The sequence below is a fragment of the Lampris incognitus genome, chromosome 10 (assembly GCF_029633865.1).
Source record: "Lampris incognitus isolate fLamInc1 chromosome 10, fLamInc1.hap2, whole genome shotgun sequence".
Classification (NCBI taxonomy): domain Eukaryota; kingdom Metazoa; phylum Chordata; class Actinopteri; order Lampriformes; family Lampridae; genus Lampris; species Lampris incognitus.
In genome coordinates this window covers 6539920-6546611 of record NC_079220.1, presented here as the reverse complement: position 1 = coordinate 6546611, position 6692 = coordinate 6539920, and positions in this window count along the sequence as shown.

Genomic DNA, 6692 nt, shown 5'->3' with positions numbered 1-6692 from the left:
TAACAATAAATGGACAGACAGAGTGTTCAACTGGCAACTCGGACGGCGATTCGTCAGACACGATAATAATAAGTGCATCAATCTCACTTTTGAATGCAATGATGTAATACAAATTGTTTGTAGGAGAGGTCAGCGATGACTTTTCTGCCCACGGAAACACCCCGAGTTTCGTGGTGACCAGTCCCTGATGACTCTTCTTGGCCAATCCTGCACAGAATCAATTTGATCATGTTCCCTCTTCTGTTGGCTTGGCAGCCCAAATATCAAATCCAAGACCGCACTGGCTAAAATAAAGTGAATACAAGCAGCAAAATTATAGGTGTCCAGCAGAGTAGCCTGTCTTGTCCTGCGTGACAGTCAGGCGGTGAAGAGGGCCGTCTGGCCGCACTCGCCCTCTTCATCGGGAGTTTCGATCCCTGCCCTCTGGCACCCGCTTCAGGTTCCCTTCGGTGAAGACAAAAAGGTATTAACACTCCTTCCTCCCCACAGCTGTTGCCCTGCTCACCTCAGCGAGCAGGGTAACAGCTGCCCATCATGACTACGCAGGCCTACTTGTAGGCTTGTTTACCTTGATTTCTGATTAGGTTGTTGCCGCTGTTGTGTTTTGATTGTAACGGTATGCTGGTCATACCTGATGTATGGGGATGGCAGGGCTGTCTTATTGTTCAGGTGATTATGCTTGTTCAGTGACGCAGTGCTGCTGAGTGTGTGTTACTTAGGTGAGCTCATGTTTGTTTTTCATGTTGTGTCTTATGCGGCAACACTAACTGCCCTTCGGGGACAAGTAAAGATGACTCCACATGTACCGGAGGAGGCGTGTGGTAGTCTGCAGCCCTCCCCGGCTCGGCAGAGGGGGTGGAGCAGCGACCGGGACGGCTTGGAAGAGTGGGGTAATTGACCAGATACAATGAGGAGAAAAAAACTACCAGCAATATCTTGAAAGAGCATTTTGAGATTTAAAACAAGATAAAATACAATGATATGCTCGTTTTTGTTTGTTTGTTTGTTTGTTTGTTTGTTTGTTTGTTTTTTGCAGTGTGTAAGGTGAACTGCTGACTCTAAAGTGCCCATAGTTTGTGGGTGACAGCTGATGCTATGCTACTCTCAGTTTAGCATTGTGACGCATGGCTTGAGGAAGCAGAACAAATATCTGCTGGTGCAGTTATGTGGGTCTCCCTGCTTTATAGCTGAATAAATAAAAAATCCTGTTCACTCCCATCAGATAGCTGCATGCCGTGTAGGCCTGAACACAGGGTCCAAGGTTCAAATATGACTTGCCTCGGTGCCTTCATATATCTTTCCGTAATATAAAGGCGGTTGCCACTCGCCAAAAATAACCGTTTTATTACAGAAAGTACCCATCAATCATCATTTACACTCATTCTGCTCCGGGGTCTTTTCACCCAGCCATGGAATCTCCCTTCCCATTTCTTCTCTCTCAACCTCAATTTTTTCATCTCGCTTATTTCATTCTCTGTATTACTCTCCCTCCCTCTTTCTTCTTTGATTTTCAATTATCCGTCTCTCTCAGATCCAGTTTTGGTTTTCAGTTACAGTTTGCAGTTCACTCAGGGCTGCTTTGCCTTTAAAGCAACACCTAAAATGCCAAATTTGGCAGTTATAGTAGTTCTGCCTTTCAGTTTCATTCTGACTCGGTGTCTGCAGGGCCTCAGAGGTGCTGGAGAGGAGGTGGGGGTTGAACTCACAGCCTCCTGTCAGCAGGCCCGGCCCGCCCACAGTCATGGCTTGGCCCTAAAAAAAGGTTCAGTGAATGATTACTTCAAGTCTGGCATTCAGCCGTCTATTACCTGGGAAACCACCCATGTAACCCATTTACCATTTTTTCCTTGTAAGAGAGACAATATAATATTGGAAGATACAATATAATGTTGGGAGAGACAACATAATGTTGGAAGATACAATGTGATGTTGGAAGATACAATATAATGTTAGAAGATACAATATAATGTTGGAAGATACAACGGAATGTTGGAAGATACAATATAATGTTGGAAGATACAATGTAATGTTGGAGGAGACAACGTAATGTTGGAAGATACAATGTTATGTTTGAAGATACAATGTAATGTTGGAAGATACAACGTAATGTTGGAAGATACAATATAATGTTGGAAGATACAACGTAATGTTGGAAGATACAATATAATGTTGGAAGATACAACGTAATGTTGAAAGAACAGCTCAGAAGCTAAGAATTGGACAGAAGGTTTTTGTAGAATCAGAAAGAGGAGACTTTTGTGTCAAGGATTTCAATCACACACTTGCAGATTTGAGAAATGTGGCCGCGCTTTTAGACGCACATGTAGACGTGCTGAGAGAAAGTGGAAGAAAGACAAACTTCATGTCTCCTTAGGAATTCCGAGAGACTGCTTATCAAGCGTACCAGAGAGCTGTTAAATCTGCAAAAACACAGTTTCCATCGAACCTGGTGTCCAACAATTGTCATAGGCCTCAGGTCCTTTTTAATACTATTAACTCTCTTCTAAACCCATGCTAGTCTCCTTGCATCGCGCCCACGCTCTGCGAAGAATTTCTTAAAGTTTCTACAGATAAGAGCTCTGCTATTGGGGCCTCACCATCTTCTTCATTCATACATTTATTACCTCTCGTTTAGATTATTGTAACTCATTGCATGTTGGCATAGCTCAGTGGTCGCTTCGTCTCCTGCAGCTTGTACACAATGCAGCCCCTCGCCCGCTGACAGGAAAGAAGTGCCGTGATCACATAACGCCTGTACTGGCCTCCCTTCATTGGCTTCCTGTCTGTTTTAGGATCCAGTTTAAGATTTTACTTGTTTTCAAGTCTTTAAATGGGTTGGCACCATCTTATTTATCTGAGCTAATACGTTATCATACACCAGTCAGAGCACTCAGGTCAGCAAACCAGATGCTCCTACATGTTCCCAGATCCAGGCTTAAGAACAGGGGTGAAAAAGCCTCTGCAGAGGCTGCCCCTGATCTCTGGAACACCTTACCAGTACACATAAGATCTGCTCAGACCCTAGAGACTTTTACATCTCGGTTAAAAGACCTACCTCTTCTCGCTGGCGTTCAATTCAAGTTGAGCTTGACACCGTGATTTTATTGTGGAAATATACTTTTACTCTTGTGTTTTATCGTTTACATTTTAATTTCTTTATTTCACCATGTCTTTTTTTACACATATTTTTATATTCATGCGTTACTTATTTTATATTGTATTTTAAGCTTGTGCAGCACTTTGGTTCAACTGTGGTTGTTTTAAATGTGCTATCACTCATAGATTTTCGTAGTGTGTGTGGTGTTAGTGTGTGTGTGTGTGTTAGTTAGTGTAGATAGCGGGACCGAAAACTAAAGCACTTATGATCCTAATTCTTTTTGGAGGTGGTAGGTATTGTCTCAGAGAGTACGGGAAAAATCCCAGAAAATTAAAATTATGCATAATTTTGCATAAATATGCAAAATATGCATTTTTCTAAAAATGGCTAAAAACCACTTTTCTCGGCATTTCAGATGATTCTGAGCATCTTTGATTTTTTTCACCTATATATAAAAAAAATTTCTGGGACTTAGAAATGTTTTGGCATTATGCAAAATAAATGCATTTTTGCAAAAATGCACTTATGATCCTAATTTTTTTTGGAGGTGGTAGGTATTGTTCCAGAGAGGACCAGAAAAATAGCAGAACATTAAAATATAATTATAATAATTACGCATAATTATGCAAAATATGCATTTTCTAAAAATGGCTAAAAACCACTTTTCTCGGCATTCCAGATGATTCTGAGCATTTGGGGGGAGGGAGTTGGAGTGGGGGGGGGTTAGGGGCAGGGGGAAGGCGGTTAGCTGGCAGGAGGAAGAGGAGGGGGATTTAGATGGGTGGAGAACCAAACCGCTACATTGTAGCGGGGTTCCTCTAGTAGTATAAATAAACTTGACTTGACTTGGCCTGGCCACTGTGTTGGCAGCAAGAACAGGCCGAAGGTCTAAACCACAGGGCAGTGCAGGAACAAACAGGAACAGCAGACGGAAACACACACACACAGGCAGCCCTCAGCTGCGCGGGAATCGGTATCAGAGTCAGGTTGGCAAGACCGAAAGAGCCCACGGAAGAAACTATGATGACCTGTCAGAAAATGGATGATTGAGCCCAGTATAAGTACTGAAGAACTGGTGAGGGAATGGGTAGCAGGTGTCCAGGTGGGTGTGGTAAACAGAGAGGAAAGTCCAGGGGTATCTGGCGGACCGGTTGAGAAACGACAAAGACTAGAGTAGAGCATGCTGAAGGCAGGGGCAGAGACAGAATGGGCAAGGGAACCGAACACAGGGCCTAAGCAGGAACGGTGACACAGGATTTTGCCTTCTCTGGTGGTCTTTTTATCCGCAGACAATCCAGTAAAACACGTACATGTCTGAGGTGACTTTGCAAGCGGCACTCTTTCTGCCCATTAGCTTTCAATAAGATATAAACATGCAACTCAAAATAAACCAGTAACACTCTAGCATATCTTCAGAACATGTGCAGCGTGGACCTCCTTTGTTTGAAAATGTCCCCTCCAAACTTAAAGATCGTCTCAGAAACATTTTACACCCGGCTGCGTTCAGAGCTGAACGGCCAGGGTAGCTGGTCATGTTGAGGACCAGCAGATAGACGTACAGTGACCCCGTTTACTTGAGGTTTTGTTAAATCACGAGGCCCATCAAGGAGGCTTTTCATGGCCTATCTATGCTGTAGGTTTGATAAAGCTGTGACAAGAGGGAAACCTCCGATCAAACGACGCTTTATTAAATTCTCTCATACTTGTTCTCTGGTAATCATTCGCTGACATCCAGTAAATCGAATAACAACTGAATGTATCGTCATTTGGCCTTGAATTCTTTCAAGAAGACCAGTTGGTCCCTGCTGGATGTCTCGTGGTCAATCAGCGCTGGTGTAACAACCCAACAATCCTTCATCGCTACTGCCCTTATGATCTTGAATTCCATCCATCCATCCATCCATCCATCCATTATCCAAACCGCTTATCCTGCTCTCATAGTCGCGGGGATGCTAGAGTCTATCCCAGCGGTCATTGGGTGGGGCGGCAGGTGGGGAGACACCCTGGACAGGCCATCAGACCGCAAACACCTAGGGACAATGTAGTATGGCTGATTCACCTGACCTGCATGTCTTTGGACTGTGGGAGGAAACCGGAGCACTCGGAGGAAACCCACGCAGACACGGGGAGAACATGCAAACTCCACACAGAGGACGACCCCCCCAAGATTGGACTACCGGGGCTCGAACCCAGGACCTTCTTGCTGTGAGGCGACCGTGCTAACCACTGTGCCCTTCTGGAGCCAATGACGTTCAAAGCTACATTCTGCTCCTGGATAACAAAGATCCTGGAAGGAATTCGTGGATCTTGAATCCATCAGTTTGAAATGCAGATCATATCGCCTTCAGGGAGAATTCACTTCAGTTGTATTAGCGGGTGTTTACATTCCACCACAAGCTAATGCTAACACAGCCACTAGTGCAGTGTTTCTCAACCCAGTCCTCAAGGAACCCCTATCCTGCAGATTTTCATTGTAACCCTGCATAGGTAGCCCTGCTTGTACTTACTCAACCAGTCATCTCATAGCACTTAATTATGCAAGGTGTACAAACTCAGACATTAATTGCTGATTGGTTGAATAACTACAAACAGGTACCTGTTCAGGATTGCAAAGAAAATCTGCAGGATAGGGGTTCCTTGAGGACTGGATTGAGAAACACTGCACAGGTGAACTCTTGTAACACATTTCCTGTTGAAAATTCCAATCCTGACACGGCTGTCATCGTGTTAGGTGATTTCAACCATACAAACCTGTCCCTCGAACTCCCGAGCTATAAGCAACAAGTCACTTGCCCTAGCAGAGAAAACAAAACACTGGATCACTGCTACATCTCAATTTCGAATGCTTACCGTGCATTCCCGAGGGCTCCGCTAGGGAAGTCTGACCACGCTGTGTTACTCCTCATCCCAAGATACAATCACTGCGAGTCCGGGCAGAGACCAGGAGCTGACGCGCGAGTTCTGGCTCGCCAACATCCTGGACCCATGTATCATCGGCCCGGACCTGCTGATCCGCTGGGGAGCCCGTGTTAACGTGTCGGAGGCAACCATCACCCTCGGCATGAAGACCGTGGCGCTCCGGAGGAGAGGGCTCAGGGACCAGCGAGCCAGTCACCGAGGAGGAGGAGCGGGGTCCAGACCGTCAGCAGCGAGGAGGGGTTGTTCCCCTTTGCAGCAGCAGGGGGCAGACGTGACCCTTGCTGCTGGTGAAGGGCTGGCTGGAGACAGGGCGGCGCCCCGAATGGACAGAGGTGTCAGCCAGGGGCGTCAGTTGGGTATGGCTGCCTGGTCAGAGTGACGTACTATTGTAACGTGCATGGATAAGTCGACACGTTGGTGTTCGACTGGCGGGTCAGAACCTTTAATCGAGCGGTCTGCGATGTCTCCCGCAGTGCGGGCGATACGGGTTCGCGTCCCGGCTGCGGCAGTTCCTGTGGTTGCCCCCCCCCCCAATTCGCCACAGTATATTTCAGTTACACATTTCTCCGTGTTTTAAATGATCCTAGTACTGCAGCAAAACCACTCATTGCACGAATAAAATCGAGAGAATCGGCTCCCCTCCTGTCTTCCGGTCGTCACTGACTCAATAGAGAGT